This window comes from Gallus gallus, chromosome 8 (assembly GCF_016699485.2).
Source record: "Gallus gallus isolate bGalGal1 chromosome 8, bGalGal1.mat.broiler.GRCg7b, whole genome shotgun sequence".
NCBI classification, from domain to species: domain Eukaryota; kingdom Metazoa; phylum Chordata; class Aves; order Galliformes; family Phasianidae; genus Gallus; species Gallus gallus.
In genome coordinates, this window is record NC_052539.1 from 22848310 (window position 1) to 22869296 (window position 20987).

The 20987-nt window shown below is 37.2% G+C and overlaps 1 protein-coding gene and 1 long non-coding RNA gene across 10 annotated transcripts in view; one reads left to right on the forward strand and one right to left on the reverse strand.

The window, feature by feature from the left end:
* The window catches only part of BEND5 (BEN domain containing 5), an 840137-nt gene that overhangs the window by 467499 nt on the left and 351651 nt on the right, over nt 1-20987 (reverse strand). The window lies entirely within an intron of this gene.
* The window catches only part of LOC112532900, a 113171-nt gene that overhangs the window by 35669 nt on the left and 56515 nt on the right, over nt 1-20987 (forward strand). The window contains exons 2-4 of the long non-coding RNA XR_003076435.2: nt 14430-14555; nt 15576-15663; nt 19580-19736. This is a non-coding gene — a long non-coding RNA (uncharacterized LOC112532900). The remainder of the gene's footprint in view (nt 1-14429; nt 14556-15575; nt 15664-19579; nt 19737-20987) is intronic.

The window sequence follows — 20987 nt, forward strand, 5'->3', positions numbered from 1 at the left end:
TCCAATCCAAATCAGTCACATGAACAAGACTCTCCCTGTAACTCACCTGTGAAGATTTCTCAGACTCATTGTGTAGATTCTATTGCTAATGTTATTTTATTTTTACATGGAAGTACTAATTTACAGCACTTTTCTTTGCCCAATGCTGACACACACACATGCAGTAAATTTGCTAGTAATGCACAGAGACAAGCCCATAAGTTCATTCTGCGTGACAATACCTCTCTAGAGCTGCACAACAACAATAAGGAGGAAATCATTCAAAGGTTTTGCTGCAAACTGAGAGGTTAGTGTCCAAAGGTCAACTTCACCAGCTCTTTTTATACCTATCAAAGGTAAATCATTCCCACATTACTTGTTTGCCTTGAAGCTGCAGAAATTAGGCACTGACTCCCTACATCCTGTCATTCCTGATCCTATCCCTTCCAGTTGGCAGAAGTGCCGGTTTAGTGCTAGCAAATGCAAAGAATCAATATGCTGGCAGACACAAACAGCACATTGAGCCATCAGACCATAACAGCCTGAGATCATTTTTATTTTTTTCCCTTTTGTTTTTGTGCTGCTTTTTCGCTACCGTCTTATCTGGAGTCACTGGATAGAAGCCATCTATCAATCAAGCAAGTGAAGTCTCAACAAGGTTTATTACTCAGCTGCTCAAAACAGGGAAGAAAGATCAAGCCTCGTTATTATCATGGAATATGCTAGAATACGCTTTATTTTGCAGTGATCCTTTTTTCTTTGCCACATTAACTCAACAACATAATTTTACTTGACCCACAGGCCTACAAATTCACTGAGAAATGTAGCTGAGAATTTCTCTGTATGAAAGGTCTCTGCACAACTTGGAAGAACATTTGCAAGGTCTATGATGCTGCTGGTCGGCATTTTATTTACCCTACTTGATTCTTTTTGCATGTGTGCCTGAAGGAACCAAGGGCTACAGACCATTTTCTTTGAATTCCTGGAAATGACTCCTCCACTGCAATTAAAACGCATGCTTCCCTCCACACTGTTGCAAAACAGATACCTTTCCAAAACTTTCATCGTCTTCTTCTTGCAATGGTATTGAAAATCATATCTGTGTTTTGTGACTTCAGTAAAACTAATCCTGAAATATCAGTTAGCCATGTATTTATGTACACCCATGCATGTAGGCCACAGAGATTTGCAGAGGTGTGGGAATCTTACGTGAGCCAAACACCACCTCCACACTGAATTCATCTGTCCTCATCTGTAATGAAGATGATCATCTTAAGGATGAGTCAGAGTGGTACAACGCTGGCATACACTAATAGCTTTCTTTACAGCCACTTAAGGGACTGAAGCTGGCTCTATTTATTTCCCCTTAAAAACTTAAGTTTTAAAATTAGGCAATCCCATTGTAATTTTATCATAATTAAAGACTGAGGCATATCGTAATAGCAACACTCTCTAAATTCACAGATTCATTCTGGGATTTCTTAGTATCCTGTAATTAACACGATGAAGAACCTTAAAATTCACTTAGCAATTAGCAGTGATGAACAAAAATGAGTTGCCTTTAAGGCTCTTAGGCCGTATTCACACATCCTTTTTTAAGAACCGAGGTACTTAAATTTCTACACCTGCAAACTATGCTCCTGGATTTAGAAAGGATGATTCAGACAGTTTAAGTTAGGACTGGATTTTTCTTAGAACCAGAATCATAGTGACATAATTTGGATCCCAATGCACACATTACTTCTCAGTAAACAGCTTTCTTACCCGCTGCTAGTCCCAGTGAGTGCTATCCTGGTCTCTTATTTTAAATCTGAGATATGCCACATATAAAGGCTTTAAATCCCAGCTCAAATAGCAAGAGAAACCAGCTAAAGGCCAGCTTTGCATGCTGTGGCTAATACTGTCCGGAAGGATTTCCAGGACACGTCAGTATTATATGTGTCAAAAGACACCATAAAAACACCCTGTACTTTAGGTCTGGGCAATGACTCTGAACCTGAGGCAGCAGAAGAAGTACCTAGATGCAAAAGGATGCTTTGCATACTGAACTGTTTTATAAGCTCTGCAACAGCAACTTAATGGTGCTGTACAAATGCCAGGATTGTTGTTGTTTTAAATATGAAAAGAGTAAATATCAGTATTTATTGTATTATCTTTTCCCTGTGCCACCACAGAAGGTGCCAGCCAACGTAGATACAAGTTCATAAGTAACAGACCGTACTAACCACCGTTTTATTATTATTTGAGATTTACGTAAAATATGGAAGCATTAGTATAAATTTTTAGATAAATCAGTACTTTACAGTAAACCGCATTTTTCCACATTCCATCAAATGGAAAGACCTCTGAATTTTACTTACTCCAGTATGTGAGAAAGCAGTCCTTCTTCAGCAACTAAATTTATCAAAACAAAACATACCCTTTTTTAATATTATTTTATTAAGTTATTTAAGAAAATAAGGATTCTCTAATATTCACCAAAAGAATTTCACAGAGAAAACAATTTTGGCTCATAGGAGTAATGCGAGCAACAGTGGGCAAAGACCGACAGGAGAGTTCCATGCCAGCCAGTGAAGGGAGGACATTGGTAGTCTTCTGCTTATACCTAATATTTAGCATACCCTGCTTAATAACACACACTTCATCAGCCTGTCATACCTTACATTGAAAAGTTTTACAACAACTGCAACTGACATGCGTCATTTATTTCCACTTGAGCCAATTAAAGTGCAATGATTGGAAAAGCACTCTCATTAAGTGATTTACATTTGGACTGCAGAGCTGGGCAAATCTGGAGTTGTGTGATAACCTCATCTCAGTATATTTAAGGGACTGAGAGAGACGTGAAACAATACCAAACAGATTAGGGCATTATCTATCTAATTAAGGAAAAGAAAAGAATTCTCAGCTGGAGTGATTTGTCCAGTAATGCATTTGTGTGTACTTGTGTTGTCTTTCCTTTACTATTACAAAGCAACACCTGCTTTTGCAGGTATTTTACACCTGCAAAACTTTACCTGCGTAAATATTAGAGCACTTTACTCAATGGCTCAATCTCATGTCTGTAAACTAGCCATTCTTCACCTCCTTGAAGGTTGGAGACAACAGGTGGGTAGTACTTTGCTTTGAAGGTAAACATATTCGCATCCCTTGTGGACATGGACCCAGTGGTCCAGTCTTGCTGCCTGTCAGTGCAAGGGAATTTTGTCACTGACTTCAAGGGGATAGAATGAGGTTACTGAGCTGCCAACCACCTCCCAGAACTCTGATGAAACAGGAAAAGATTGTACCCAGGAAAAATATTTTACATTTCATTTAGAATGTGGGATAGACAAACAGAAACTAAAACAAACTCTTGTGTTTAATTCCCATTGCAGACCCAAGCAATTATTAGTCTGCCACTGCTCTTTTATGGTATCCTTCCTCTGGTTGTTCTACCTGGCTGTACTTCCCACCAAATGCCTTCAGATGCCTGAAAGTTCAAATTGTTTTTTTCCTCTGTCATAAAGAGTGCTCAGGCCTTCCCTTACTCTTCGTCTGACCCTAGAAATTTAAGAGACAGTATAAAGTAGAAAATGGTTTTCAAAAGTTTAGGTGCTATCAGTAGGCTTCAGGTGAACTGATATAGTTATTCAGAATAACAGTTGAAAAATTACCTGTTGCATCTGATATGCCAAAGCACTTTAGATCATATTTTAGCTTTAACCAAGAAATTCATGAAGACTTTCGGGATGAAGAATGAGTCTGAGAAACAACCTAATCTTTATACTATCTTTCTTTGTGACCATGGGAAAGGCATTCATCTTATTTACTCCATCTTTAAAATCAGGCTAAGTATATATTATTCATCTTCAAGCAGGGCTGAGTTATTGATGACAATGGCTGTGTAACTGCTCACCATTATTTATTATTATCAGAAGTGAAAGCTTTGCAATGGATCAGATAATAAAAGAAAATCTAATCATTTCTGTTTATCAGTGAGCCAAGCTAAACTGAACTTGATTTTGTTGTAACAGAACTAACACGTCTGTGCATTCCTTCTCTCTCTCTCTCTCTCTCTCTTCTGTAATACAACGACTGCACACTCCTACATTTAGAAAAGCTGTTGAGAAAAAGCATATGCAGAAAGTTTACTACACAAATCTATGGCCTGTAAGCCTGGATTTTCAGTGTCTTATGATTTCTTTTCTTTACTACAGACAATTTTGAAAGCTGAAATAGACATCTAATCAGTCTGGTACCTTTTAAATATCATTCTTATTCCATGAACAGCGACTTTATGGTAAAATCCATATATAACATATCTAAAAGCCATTCACAATGAAACAGATAGATTACACTGATAGGAGCAAAACCATATTTTGCAATTTGCATGGGCAACTGATGCAAGTCCTGAAAAGAACTAATGAACTATTGGTTGGAAGGAAACAGACATGTGCCCAGTTGCCAGTCAGAAGGCCAAATATCTCAAGGCTAGAAAATTAGAAAGTTGAGATAGAAGATACAAAATTGCTATTTCACAATGTTTTTAAATAAAATATTTTTCACTTTCTGAGTCAGGTTGCATTACTGCAGAAGTCACGACCATAGACATACCTGGGCTAACCTCTTCTTGTTTAATGGAAAACAGATAATGGAAAATCACATGCTGTTATTTACTGTGCATCTCCCACTAGGATCAGCATTGGTCTGTCCTCCCTTCCCTTCAACAGAGGGGCTAAACTGCTGCTACTAGCCCATATCTACATAAATTACACACAGAAGGCTGAAGTGACTGTGGAAGATCCCTTGACTGCTTGTTATAATTTTATCTACACTCTGATAGCTGTGTAAAGCATTTATGTTCACATAAAATTAATGCTTAGTGCTTTTAAATAGTTGTTGTTTGCCAACAAAGGTTATATTTTTTCCCTTGTCCAAAATATATTTAGAGTAGCCCATCGATCATCAGTGATGAATAGGATACACAAAGTGAAGGCTACCAAAGAAATGCTACAATTTGGCATATTTGATTATTTATGGAAGTCAAGAAAAATAAATAAATAATGCTGCTCTTGCTGGATGAGTGTCACTAATGGAAGTGTAACTCACAACATCGTGGCTACCTACATGAATGATTAATTAAAAGAAAAAATAGTTAATCAAGATAAACTTCTGCACCTAGCTAACAGAGGACTGAAAGTTTATCATGTCTAAATATGTTTCTCATACATTTACTGCAAATTAGTTTTTGAAAGTGAATTTCAAGGTCTACTGACTCTGAGGTTCACTAACTCAGTTTTCATTAAGTTTTCACAAATGATCTACTGTAGCATTATTCTTTTATAGTGGTGCAGATTTAAGGCCTACTATGAAAAGCAATTATGCTGTCAGAAAAGTGTATTTTGACTTATTAAAAAATTGAAAGGTTTCATAAAACTATTTATTTTGTTCACTGAGAGTGCATGTTGACAGTGTTACAGAAGAAGCATTTTTCTGGGGTGTATCACTCAGCCTCTTCTCATCGTACCTTCTTGTTGAAAACTTGAGACAACCTTACTTAGCAGATATGTTTAAAAACTGTGTAGGTAAAAACAAAGTACAACAAACTACTTCACGAATTCGCTGTGCTACTGGTCAACTGAATTTATTTTTCTAGATTCATGTTCCAGTAACAATACACACGTGTTAGCTAAAAGTACAATAATTTTGTTTCAGTAAATACTGAAGATGTTTAAAAAGAAACCTTGATATTAAACAGTCTGATGAGTTACACGACTCATGTCAAGAAGCAATTTTGCACAAATTTTGTGGATCACTTGTTTCAACTGCATTGCATTAACTTTTTCCGATTACCTCATTATCTCCCAGAGTGTTATTTTTATATCCTATTTGAGCACTATTCATCTAAAATAACTATGACTCAGAGGATAACCACAATGCTGTCTTGTAGTAAAGGACTGAGGAAAGCTTAAGATATGAGCAAAGAATGTATTGTTTGGTTGTTACATGGCATCTAGGAATAAATTGAACTATTTGCCCCCTGACTTCTTTTCAGAGAAAGTGACTAAGAAGTATTCACGGAATAGAGCAAAAGGGGGTGAAAGTTGATTCAACTTGACCCCTGATATTGTTACATGAAAGCCACTGTAGGATATACAAGAGGAAGAAGAGAGAAACTTGTTACTCAGATCAGATCTACCTCAAGAAGACGATAGATATGGAAGATAGACACTGGTCCCTAACACCTACCATTTCAAGTCTGAATTACTGGGATTTTGCTATTGTTACTGATTTTCTCTAATTACATTGATCCCAGAGGTTATACACTGTTACTGTATAAGCTATAAATACCCACTGCATCCATTAGGATCTTTATGTCAAATTAGTTTATAGAAGACAGACAGGAAGTTCTCTAATAATCTCAGAAAAAAAGTTTTGGTTACAGTACTAGAAATTAATTGTCAATGGGATTCAGTTCTTAATTGTTAGGAATAACAGTTATTTCATTACCTCATTTAACTACTGATTAAGCCTCCAGCCTTGTGAGTCTATAAACATACTTCATGTAAGTGCATTGATACCAGAGCATGTAATACTAGGTGATTATATTCCTTATTCTAAAGACTAAGGGGCTATTCACCTTCTGACAGGTTTACAAAGGTCTTTGTATTTTTAATGGTTCCACATCTAGTAACTTGCACTGCAAATAACCTAATTAGAGCTAACGGAATACACATAGATTTAAGTGAGTGTGAATTTTTTATAATTTACTTTCCTTAAGTTGTGCATGAGGTTTCACAGCACGGAGATGTGGCTTTCTCACATCTCTTCCTTTCTACACCATCCTCCAATGGCTATAGATCATTTCACATTCTGCATCTGAAATAGCACGACTTCAAAGGCTGTGACTAACATCAGTTAAATATTATAATTTTTTACCAAACTATTAATAAAGAAATTGATCTCCCCCCAGCCTCTGTGATAAAGAAAATCATTCACTCATTTTGTGTGTTCTTGGCAACGTATGTTTCCTCTTTAAATCACATAATGGCAAGGATTAGGAAAAATGATCATTTATCTGATGTTAGTAAGTTGGACAAAGCTATCGCATTTATCATCACGTAGGAAGCTCCATTACATTAGGAAAATTTTTACCTCTCACATTTTTTTTGAGTCATTCAGTATTTAAAAATTCATAATCATCTTTGAACCTTTTTAATTGTTCCACTGAAAAGAACAAGTGGTGAAAAAAATAAGATTTGGACTTTACTTGATGGGACTTTATTAGAATGCTGGAAGAGTTTGCAGCAGTACGGGAAAAGCTTGGTTTAAAATAAACTTATGCGTGCTCCTCCTTGCAAAAAACTTTTCAAGGCATTTTTTTCTTACAATTCTCAGGTTTTTTCAAGAGTGGAAATCTTAGTAATATCTTTAAAATATTTCTACCTTAAGATCTAAAGTACTACTCCCATGAACTGGCACTTACTAAGTAACAAATTAGGCCATGGTTGTTACAGAAAACTCAGAAAACTGAAAAAAATAAATAAATACATATCTATCTAAAGAGAGCAACTTTTATGATACCAAATGCTCATTTTATAGAGGTGGCTAGGTTTCAGGCAGTGACCTGGTCCCACAGACTTTTTCATCTCCTTATAGCATGCTTTGCCTGTCCAGTAGTACTTAAATGAAAAGGATGATGGCTTCTGCAAAGCCTGCATATCCCCACAAAAGTCTTTTGTACAAGGATGTAGACAACAATACATCGACATCTGTGATGAATCAGAATGGTCACGTGAGAAACACCAAGCGCAGTGCACATTCTGGTAAGAAACAGCTGAGATCTGTTCCCATTTAATAGAACTACTTCTCTTGTTAGCAGAATAAACAGAGTTTGTATTTATTCTGAAACTAGTTATATAAAATCATATCATGCGAGTGCCTGCTAGCAGAGTCTGAAGCTAGAGAAAGCAAGCCAATCTTGTTCATTTTCATGACAGATGGCATAAAGAAGTGTTTAAGGCACTGGTGGGAAAATCAAGATGGAGATTTTACTCCTGGATTCCCCACGGTGCTGCAGTACAGCCTGTCAGGCCAGCTCACCATTTGGGGCCTCTGTTTACATTTTCCCTTTTCTACGTTTCAGAAGAAAGTTTGTCTTCTTGCGTATGCTCACACAATGCCTGCACAAAACAGCCCCGGTGCCAGTGGGAGCACTAAGCAGTGTCCCAGCGTCAGCAATGCTATTACTTTTATATAAACTTCTTATTTACTCTATAAAGGCACTACAGTGCACAAACAGTATTTAATCAGAAAGGCAGTCTGGTAGAGGTTTTCTCTGGAGCACAGTTTTTGTCTATTATATGTAAGAACTTAAAGTTCACTGAAAGGGTTATCTGAATTCTGCGGCTAGAAAATGAGTGAATTTTTGGGCAATAAATTCATGCAAAGCCAAGGCTGCTGAACTTCAACAGCTGACAGTGGCTTCTGCAGGTGCGAAATCACAGATGGTTACATGTCATTACTGCCACAGAAGTGCTACTGAATTCACTAACGTTTGCCAGGCTGTGCAGAATACTGTACACACAATATGCTATAGAATTCAAGCAGCCCTGGACACCGTATATTCGGGGTACTCAACCGTGTTCAATGTAATTATGTGAATGTGTAGACCCTACATTAACATCCGTATCTTTGTTCTTCAGATGTCACCTTGTCCTTTCAAAAAAAGTCACAACTCACCCTTGACGGGAGCCTATTCTGTGCAAGACAGGTGGCAAAGTCAAAATAGATATATATAGAAGCTTCAGTCTCAAACATGGTCTTCCTGACACCGTGTAGTTGGAGATGAGAGCTTGGCCAATCACCAGTACTTACTTTTTGTCCTTGTTCTCCCTCCTCCTGTGGCAGGAAACATACACTGGGACAGAGCAGTCTCTGTAGTTTGGAACTGATTATTTTGCAAGGGAATGGTTGTGATCCTTCCTACCCTTCACAGAATACATCACAGAAACCAACAAGTCCTCATGTTTGTACAGTCAGCATGCACCTTTCTCATTGATTTAAGTCCCCATTTTTCCATCTCACTTAAAGAGGACATTTTTTATATTGAAAATGCGCTCAGGGTAATAACCAATTTACAACTTTTTTCACATTCTTACTGCAGCCAAATAGATTGGATCAGAAGCATTTTAAAACTACAATCCTACTAATGTCGTCCACTTGACAAATTGCCCATAATAGGTGAGAAAAACAAACAAAGTTATAATTATCCAGACTTCAGAAAACAAAAGTATTGGCAATGGCTCATTTTGTAGTCCATTTTGTTTCTACTCAGATACTTACATTCCTTTAAATGGAACAGAGATGAAGGACAAAGAAATATGGAGAAGTCACTGTGTTACTCAACAGAAGCTTTTCGGATTGACCACTAAGTTGCAGCCATCCAGAGGGCAAAATCTGTTTCTTACATATTTTCTGAGATAGAGAACATTTTCTATAATGGAAGATTATATAAAAAGTGTTCCGAGGATTTTTCTTTTTTCTCTCATTTTTCTCCAAAAATAAAAAAATTAAAATAGTGGAGAATAAGTAACCACAGGCTAAGAATTCATCTTTGCTAACCTGTCTAAAATATAGTAATTACAACACTGAGTAAAAGTGATATTGTGCCAGCAGAAATCCATGGCAGCTAATCACGCTGCTGTGTGGTTGACCATGTATTTAGTGCTAAAAACAAATTAATTCCCAAAAGATAGCTAATCCAGCTTTTTGAGCCCCCTAGTAACATTGTGGAGGCTGTGCACTAATACCTAACAGCATGTACTTTATATCATTTGGTGGCGACTTTTCCAGTAACTGGCAACCGAGGGCTTTTTTATTTGGATTTAAAAATTCTCAAAGCAAATTTCTGAAGGGCAAACTTATATAACACCATTTAATTTGCAATTATTCCAGATCCCAACAGTATGTGAGCTCCTACGGAAGCCTGTTCTGTTTTCCTCAGCCAGAAATGTGCTGCTTATAACAACGGACCAAAGTAGGAGTGTGCCTGCAATATCAACAAATTTTAAACCATCCAGATAAAATACAAATAGAGAAAAATACAATCCAAAACAGTTTCTATCATACATTTTGGATAGGCTAGCATTGGATTGAATTAAATGATTTACGGCCGCACTAATTAGAACAAAAAAAAATGGCAAAAATCCTATTTCTTCAGTGGAGAAAGGAGCTTTCTCCACACATTTAACCATGAACAAGCTATCACTCACATCACATTGATGAAATGATAAGAAAGTATTTGCTATCATAGACTCAAATCATTAAAACAATTTCATAAGAGCCTCTCTATCTTACCTCCAAAATAAATACATCAAATTAATCTCAGAAACTACTTTCCCTAAGTGTTCTGTTTTCCTTCCACATTATGCAGCAGCATTAGAATACCATAATGTTATGGTAATGGATGTTTAAGATCACTTCGATAGTGTTTAAATAGTTTTTTCCTTTTACTACTGATTCATTGTAGATTCCAAACACACCCTGGAGCAAAACATTTGTTTTGGTTTGGGAAAGAAACAGTGGAAAATATATTTCCTATATTTATCTCACTGTCAAATCCAAATTTGAAATCAGGCTTCCAAAATACAAAAACAAAACAAAATGAAACAAAACTGTATACATCCCTTGTTACTGTTGTAAGTATATCACTTATCTCCCTAAAGGCATCACCTTCCGAGTTAATTTTATTTTCCTGCAAGTATCTATATTGATGAAAATGTTATACCAAGTTCTAATGACACTGACTTACCCTTGCTTATCTTCACCCTTTTTAAATGTATGCTTTAAATCTATAGTTCTTAAATTTTACGTTTACCCTTTTTAAAACAAACTCACAGATTCTTTTATCACAAGAATACACAAAATAATAGTGCAGCAGACCTGGATAAATAATATTAATAGTGAAGGAAGGTCTGATGACCCACAAAATCACCTGCATCCTTGCAAAGGTAAAGGACTGAAAGGACTGCAGAGACTGAAATTCGGCAGAACTGGTATGGGAATCCAAGTCAAAACAGTAAATATTTGCTCCACTAGCAAGTAAATTGAGTAAACAAAATAAGTAAAATGAGTAGAGTTGGTGAATTTTTTCCCAAATGAATGTATTTCAAATTGATTGTATCAATTTGTATTTGTTTGGATTGAAAGAGAAACATATACTGAAGTCTCAGAACAGTCTGTGCACCTCACTAAACTTTTTTTTAAGAGGTAAAGAGAAATACAGAGGATAAATTAGTCTGTTGTGTGGCCAGGAGGAACTGAACAGCCCAAATATAGGAACTCTGTATTAGTGCAAGTGCTTTCCATTGCCCATATGGAAAGGCGTTATTCTCCTGTAGATCTGTGTCATATTTTCTAGACCACTGTGAATGCCTCAGGTAGTCAAGGGTATCCAAAAAGAGCATTAGAATACACTTCTGGACAATTAAGTCTTATCTCAAACAATGCCAACAAACCAGAGTTAACCAAGTGTAAGAAAGATCAAATAGAAAAGCTCCATCTCAGAGGTGTTATAAGCTTTTCACTCTGAAAAGACATTAACCACTTTGGGAAAGTTATCTCATTCACTTTATGGTGGCTACAATTCTAGATCCGATAAGCAAATATTTTTCTCAAACTTCTAACTCAATTTTTTGTCTTTCACTATCTTTTATATTTTTCCTAACAGCACTGCTGCTTGAGTAGTTCACTGCAAATGCTCTCTCTTGGGGGAAAAGAAATTCTGAAGAAGAGCTGTTCTCTTTGGGCTAACTTTAAGTGATGTAAACTACCTGACAGTATCTTTCATTTATCACCAGGTCAGAGTGTGCACATAAGCAGTTACTATGGAGCAGCTCATGCATTGCAAATTAACACCTCTGTTTAAATATCAGTAATTTATTCACATGCTCACTCCCTTGATCTCAGCCAGAGAATTGCATCAGCCTGCAACAGCCAAATCAAGACAAAAATTAGTCACAACCTAGCCACGGTAATATATTTGATTTACAACATTTTAAAATAATCCTTTGACATCCAAGCCCTCAATATTTACAAAACAAAAATTATATATTGCTAAAGAGATTTTCAAAGATAAATTCTGTTAGTGTTTGAACCATTCCACCACCATTCAGCTCTCTGTGCATAGAGATGGGGAACTGTGGTAACTACCAAAAGCCTTTGGACGAGAGCACTGCTTATGCAGTATGGCTAAAATAGAACAAAGACATGCTTTTCATAAGAATTCTGTATTAAGAACCCACACCTGCAAACCAGCAGCAATGGCATTTTAGGAGATGCAATTTGTTCTCCCTTCTGAATTCAGTCAGTGGCTCTTTAGCCAGAAGACACCAGTGTGAAGCCATGGCTCTGTTCCCAGGAGCTTCGTCTGATTCAAACAGCAAAGGAGAAAGTCACAATAGCACCACGCACTAATCAAAACCAAGTTGCATTGGCCAAGAGGGAAACAATAGCCAGGATGTATGGGACGGTGCAGGAAGAGCTGCAAAATCTCCAGTAGGAGCATGAGGCTGTAGGAAAGCCTAGGCACGAACAGCCAGCTCAGAGCAGGAGACAAATCTGAGAATGAAGGGCAAAAAGAGATACGTAGGAGGAATAAGCTAACACTGAGATGAAAGTGAAGGAATTATACTTGTTTCAAAAGGAAACTAGAATCCAGTTTTAGACTGAAGAAAAGGATGACAGAATTCCAGGCAGGAAAGACAAAGAGCCCATTTTGTGGATCTCAAGGTTGTGCTCTGTCCTTCAAAGAACCCAGAGAAGAGAAGTTGATAGTGCAAAATGCTAAAAATATTTCTCAATACTAAACCAGCAATGCAGACCACATTAACATACAGCTTTGTAAGGAATGGTATATAAATTAAAACTATTAGCAAAGGACTGGAAATAATAAGCTCATATAGAATGATAAATGTGTGTTATTAATGTTCTGTTGTCTTAATTGCAAGGCTTTTGTTCTCTATTACAGAATGCGAATATTGCCTGCAAAACAATTATTCTCCTGATTGTTGGTTATATTAGCATTTGCCACAGGGCTTCATGCTTCACAGAATTTTTTTGCTTGCATAAAGAAACCATGAAAGACAGGCAGATAGCAAACAGAGAAGTCAAAGAAAACAGATCGTGTTTGCTCTTTCTGCTTTTATTATATAGTTGGTCACACATGGATGGGAGTACTTCCCACATAAGAAAGAAGCAAATAGAACTCACAAGCTCTAATACAGTTCAGAGTTTGAAGCGTGGCTATTCTGTGTGTCATTCTAGCAAAACAGACATTTTAAGTAAATCAGATATGGAGACATTTTATCTGAGTCTTTCCCTTAGTTTCTAACATGACCAAACCTGAAATCTTCGTATTTGTTGACATACTGCCTGCTGGTGTTATAATATAAACATCACAGAATTGAAAATACAAATAAATAAATGCTTCTTTAAAGACAGTAATGGCTCAGCAGGCCGTAGTTTTCCAATCACGGATATGAGTCAGAACTATGACTCTGAAATGGTGTTAGAAAGAACAAAACATCCACTTTCATCTGCAATGCAAGAATCATAGTCCTGACCATTCGTCTAATTAAAGATGCCCTGCCTTGTTCTGGAACATGTCCCAGCCAAATAACCACCCTGCTACTTTCCTGCCTACCTCACCTCCCTCCTACAATACCACTGGGATGTGGAAGAGTGTATGCTCTGTGCTCAGCAAAGTAGCATGGCTATACTGTCTCAATTAGTATTTCTAAGCTGCTTTGAGATATTTCTGTGAAATGGAGAACAGGACAAAGGACAGACAGCTAACTTCTACATGGGAGCAGATCTGAACAAGCACAGCACTGAAGAAGATATAAAAACAGCTTGAGAAAACAGCACTGTGATGTTTATACCAACACACACACACACACAAAAGAATGCAAATGAAATCTTCCAGCATTATTGACAGTAACATCGAGGTTACGGTATGTGTGTATATCATGTCTTATTGCTGATTGAGATTATCGTTAGTGTTTATTCAATCAATATCAGCATGTCTGAGGGGACTGAAAAGGCACTAATAAGGACACACACTGTTTAGGGTAAACACAGAGCTGATTATAGTGACACTCACTTGATTTGGCAACTCAGATTTAAATGGACTATTTTCAAGATGCTTGGCATAAACTATTCACCTGACAATCAGGAAAACAGACAATACCTTCTTTTGAGCTCTCCTTTAGCCTTACAGCAACAACCCAGGGATTCACTGGGGGTACAGCATAAAAGCAGAGACTGGAGCCACTGTGAGTATGACAAATATTTAGAGTATAAATATAAATGTTTTCATCATACTCCCTTTTCTTTAACTACACACAGCAGCAGCCAGTGAGGAGATACAAGCTAAGTAAATCATCCTTATATTATTCCCCTACCAGGTACTCCCAGGTTGCCAAATTGCCCGGCCTCACCAACTGTGACCCACAGAGGGGTGTGACAAAGGAGCATGTGCCATAGGACAGCACAACACAGAGAGCTCACAGGAGCTCAGATGACTGCTGAATGTAAGCTACAGCATGGCAATCACATTGCATATAGCACTCTGTTTCGGAAATCACAATCATTTGCATATTGCACACTGCAGATATACTTAATAAATATTCACCTTGTTTTTATTTAAAAGATCACAGAGATCATTAGAACCCTGAGAATGCCCTCAGAGAAATAGTCTGTTCCAACTATGCATTCATATACATACGTGCTGTTTTAAGTGAGGAAAGAAACAATCTTGCCTCCATTGAGTTTATATTCTGATAGGAATGCCAGCTGCATCACATGGGACTTTGTCTAAGGCATAAAATTGAAATCAGGAGGAATTCTGGTACAGAATTTTGGTACAGAATTTTGGTACTCAGTTGCAATCCTGAGTTGTGAATCTCAGCTGCCACTTGTATCCTGTTCACTCGGCATTTTGTGGCTGTAAAGCTGACTACAGACTAACAACTTCTGCTTTGGCACCCACACAGAACTGCCTCCTTTCTGACAGAGCTGAGCAGCTTGGCTCATAACCCAATCAAGCAAAAGGAGACTTGGCATTGCTGATGACAAAGAAAATAGGTTTCTGGAGAATGAAATGCATTTTTTGATTTGCTGAAATTGACTAATTCTAATAATTAGCAGGGGTACAAAAAGGCTTGAATGTTGCATTAAAGACCTTGGCTTTTCTATGCATGCACTGGTAGCAGACTTTGGCAGCTGTGCTCAAGTAGCCCAGATGATATTATGTTTGTATTATGATACATCTTTATCTACCGAGTGAAGCATATTAGTGCAATACATGAAATCTAAGTGTAGACTTTTGCAGACATAGGAAGTTAGAACATGAATTAGAAGCCAAATTACACAAACTTTGTCATTACTTTCTTACCCCTAGGTCCAATCGTGCCAAATATCTGCAGCTCCTATGAAAGCCCGGTATAGCTGAGAATGCTTGACAATTTATAAACTATATCAGAGCAGATTCATACTGCATGTCAAAAGAATAATATTCAGAAAGTTGACATTTGCTGTTTCCTTTGTCACAGGCCGGTATCCCCCTTGTTTGACTCTGAATTCTGTATATGAATGCAAAAGTAAACAAAGAAAAATAAATCACATCATCATCACCCATGGGTAAGTCTGAAAGCTGACACCTGTTGTTTCTTGAAGTATATTTCTTTAATAACAAAATAGTCTGCTGTTTGCAAGGCATTCCCAGTATCAAATTCTTAAAAGAAAAAAAAAAGTTCAAGTAGAATCTAAATGCTTTTTTTTACATTTTATCCATAGTAAAATATGCCCATAATCACATGAGGGTACAGATGTAGGTGCCTAATATACTAGATATGCAATATAGTTTCATGCTGTAATAGCTGAAACTTTCATCTTGTGAATGTAAAAATGAATACATTCTAACCAGAAGACGCAATCGTAAGGCATGTATCACTAGGGCTGTTTACTATTTGATATTGGCAGTCCATCACTTCTAAGTATGCTTGGAAGGAATATTTGGACAGTGCATTCGGCAATTTTAAAGGTTGCCCTAGTACTATTTACAGGCTGCAGCCAGAAGAATTATTTCTCAAATTTCTCTTTTCTAGCAGTTGTGCCTAATACTTCTCTCACAATAAGTACACACCATTCCAGTACCCACTCTGTCTTACAACTAGTTCTCCCTGCCCATAGTCCACCACCCGCTCCACATTTGCCAGTCTCAAATAACAAATCTGTGCATCACAAACACCAGCTATAGCAGTCCTCCAGTCCTCACTTCTTGTCTTCTTTTCCCAATCACCTTACAGGTGAACATTACATTATTCACAGAACTAAAGGCAATGAAAGAACTTGCTGAGGAAAGAGCGTAAAAGACTGAAGAGAGCATACATACAACAACTGGATGACATTTCCCTTAGTATCTCCTTTCTGTTACATGCCACAAGGGCACCTGTACCTTGAGACTTGTGGTAAAGCTACAAACTGTACAAAAGACAGAGTGTTCTTCTGTGCGTGGCACTCCCATATTCTCAAAGTGTATCCCAAGTGGCATCAGAGTTGCTGGGACTCCAGGTTCTGCTGCCTACCTACACAGGTGGCCGGGCATAAAGCAATGGCCAGCTGAGCCAGTTGTCATTTTGGGGCATGATGAGAATAAAAATAAGCAGAAGCACCGGCAGCAACCAGTGATATGGTGATGGAGAAGTCCTGATGCAGAGAGAGGGAATGGAAGACTGAGTTTGATGATAATAAGGATAAGAAGCTGGTGAGAAGACTGGACACGGAGCTAGTTTTCTACAAGCACTAGATTTTGAAATTTAAGAGGCAAAGTTTCTCAGTAGCTCTTTAAACAAATCAGAAGACAATGCTTAGAGAGACCTAGAAAAACAATACTAGCTCACCATTCAAAATACTCTTCCTCAGCACTCTCCTCCTTCCACAATCCTCCCTCCTTCCTAAAAAGCATTATGGTTAAAAAGGGTGAAAACCCTTTTGCAGTAACTGAAAAAGTTTCTATAAACTAGGTACTGACATGACTATCTATCTTTAAGTGTGAGCATTCATAGCTCTGTCTAAAAACCTATTCAAACTTGGGTAGCCTTTTGTGGGGACAAATGAGGCTTCTGCCAGTTTTTACCAAGTTATAAAATTTTCAGCATCACAATAAATTGTGAGACAAGGAGGAGAGAAATTCAATTTAACAAGGAAATCATAACTTTTCATTGAAGGAGTGCTCAATTGTGGGACAAGGAAGAAGGAGTGAGAGGTATGGAGTGCATCAATATCTTATCCCTTTATTTCTGGGTTGTCCTTGGAGGCCTGTCCATAATTTACTTTCCCAGGGGAAATTTAGCACAAGTGTAGCAATTTTTTCCTTTCATCCTGCTGACAGACTAAGCTAGCCTCAGAAAAAAAGGGGGGATAAAAAAGAAAGGAAAAAAAAAAAAAAAAGATCCATAGATATTATTTACACAGCAGATCATGTATTATTTTTACCTTCATATGTTCATATTTTGATAGTACTACTAACTGCACACACACTCACACACACTGGGGTAGCATGATCAATGGTAGGGGTCAATAATCCCATTTCAGAAGCAGTCCTACTGCAGAGTGAAATGAAACAGAGTAAAGTCTAAAGTAATGAAATGTGACAGACCCACATTCGCTGCCATCCTCCAAATATGGAGAGAAATACATTTCTACATGAGGAAATCCTAACCAGCAAGTCAAATCTAGTCATATAATAAATAAGGCTGCACATCAGTAATGGATGACTCTCATACTTAGAATTTGCCTTCTTCAATTAACTATAATATGATCTCACAAAGTCTGATTTTTTGTAAGAGTATGAATGATTAACCTTCAAGTTTCCTTGTAAGCAAATGGCCTATCTCATTATTTCACAATATTAATCAAATATTTTATTCTCTCCTCATATTTGTTGTAACACCAGTGATATTATAACTACTTCAATTGGTTAAATCAAGAATCTATAAACAATCACAATGCACTTAGTATCATGACTGTCAATGCATATCATTATATTGGAGAGGGCTGGTGGTAGCTAGCAAATCTGACTTTGATCTGTGGGCAATCACAGACCTCTCTGAAGTTGCCATTCATTCAACATAAGCATCAAAACCAATTGTACTGCATTATAAATTGTGATCATTGAAACCATGGAAGCCACTGGCCAAAGCACAGAGCAGATTCAAAGTTATGATTAGGTGCAAAGAAATTAAATTATCTGTTTAGAAATAAAAACACAGGCTATACCTACAGAACAAGGACTGATATAGCAGTAAAAATTAACTAAAAATTTGGTAGGCATAAATGAAAAAAATCCAATCAAGTACCTTCAAGATAACACGCAAACATCAAGGGGCATGAAGCTTAATAAAATCACTTTATAGATATTTCAGTAAGAGGGAGATCAAGGAAAGGATTAGTCCACTACTTAAGTAAGGAATGAAATATATTAGATGATGCCAAAAAGACTAACAACTTCAGTCTTTATGACAAAGGCTGCTCTGAAATTAATGCCTCCTATTTTATTACATTGGCCAACAACGTCAGAGGCAGATGTTGGTGGCAAGTAGGGATTGAGCCTTCCTGCCAAAACTCCATTTCATTCTGTTGCTGTGTGACAGACGGCAGCAGAGGAGCAGTCTGAAAGAACCGTGTCTGACCTGGAAGTACATATGAAACAAAGGTGCATGATTCAGTTCCTCCATGCAGAAAAAATGGTACCCATCAACATTCATTGATGCTTGCTAAACACTTATGGAGCTAAAAAGTCAACATGAGCACAGTGATGGGTGGGTGGTGCATTTCAGTAGTGATGACAGCAACATTAGGTCACCTCTGCTGGTGTATATTTTTAAAAGCATGGCATGCAGGCTCTTGTTCATGGCCAGTGAAAATGCATTGGCCAGTGGTGGGGATTATGTTGAAAAATACTGTTTTGTAACTGAGAATATATTCTACCAAATAGCATACTTGTGCTCTTAATTTCTTTTGCAGTTTTTGAGGAAATAAATAGGAGGCATTATTTTCAGAGAAACCTATGTATAAGGACAATTGCAGCCATGTAGCTATCACAGTTAATGTCACTGACAAAGAATCAGATTTGAGCCTCAAATGGAGAAGGTCCAAATTTCAGTGTACTTAGGTAGGACAGATATTTTTATATACAGTGAGCAATGAACTTCATCCAAAAGTATTAAAACAGCTAGCTAAGAATCTGAAAGCTATTAGGACTTACCTCTGAGAACTTATAAAGGACAATGAAGAAACTGGAAAGAAAAAAAGAAAAGGGAGGTGGCAAAAGTAATATCTATGTTTAAAAAGGAAGCTTTAAAAAAGAGAGAGAGAGAAAGAGAAAGCCTGGGAATCGTAGGCCAATCAGCTTATCTTCAATTAATGGAAAAATACTGTAATACATAGACAAACTATTTGTAAGCATCTGGAAGATAATGAGGATATGTATAATATCCAACGTGAATTTGTCAAGAGCAATCATGTCAAAGCAATCTAATTTTCTTCCTGATAGGATATAACAGACCTTCTGGACAGAGGAAAAGAATCAGATGTCATGTGTACCTAAGAATATTTTTTTACCCTCTTCTGCATTATGTTCTTCTAAGCAAACCATTGAAGCATGATTCAATTGAAGACAGTACGCAGTGTGTGTGACACTGATTCACAAGGTAATACTCAGACAGCAGTTACCAACAAACATGTCACTCCTATCAACAGAAAAACAAATCTCAAATTGAGAATCTGTATGAGTCTCTCTTAGGTCAGGTAGCATTTAATATTTTGATTAATGATCCAGAAAATAGCATTATAAACATACTTGCCACGGCACTGTCTTGCTTGGAAGCATTACAAGTTCTTTGGACAACAGATCAGAATTCAGAACAACCTTGGTTGAATTTAAAGGCCTGATTTGTAAGCTATAGTGCTTGGTAAGTAGGGATAAATGTAAAGTACTGCATTTTGCCAAAAATAATTAACGTCTTGGGATGAAGTACAACTGACTTGGTAGCCATTCTGTAGAAAATGAGAAGTTGCTTTGGATTAGATGCTGGATAACCAGTCAAAAATATCATGATGTTCTGGAAAAGACAAATGTCCTACTGCATTACATAAATTAAGTATAGTTTGCAAGTCAGAAACGAATTCACTCAGCACTGATAAAGCTGCAGTTGCATTCTTTCATCCATTTTGAGGAACTACACCTCCAGAAAATGAGGCTCAACTGGTGACAATCCAGAAGAAATTGATGAGAATAATCTACGTCAAGAAAATATCTCTATAAATGAAAATTTAATGAATTAGGGTTATTAGAGAAGAAATAAAAATTGATATAAATAAAGGATACAGTTAGCATTCTGGGCTGAAAGGACACATTGCTGGCTCGTGTCCAGGTTACCATTCACCAGTACCTCCAAGTCCTCTTTATAATCCAAGATTAATCTAACTCAAGAATTAGACTGACATTTTTAACAGTGAGTAATCAGACACTGGAACAAATTATCAAAGGAAACGGTAGATATTCTGTTTCCTGATGTCTTGAAATCAAGACTTGATGCATTACCAAAAGACAGGCTTCAGTCATATGTAGGTTAAAAGTTCAACAAAAGGCCATGCAGTTTTGATTCAAGAATCTGCAATGTCCAAGAGGGCTGCCACAACTGTTCAAAGTCCAAAAATTAATTTAGAGCCCGATCTTCTTTTCATCTGAAGAGGACAGCCTCTATATCCTTAGACTGATACAATTATTGTGACCAGAAAACACTAGGATAATCTCCACTGCACATGGTCTTTTCATACATGCTTTTCATGCATATGCAGGATAAGGAGGTATTTTGAGACATCCAGCATGGTTTCACCAAGGGCAGATCATTCTGATCAATCTGGTAGCCTTCTATGATGGAGTTACAGCATCAGTGGTC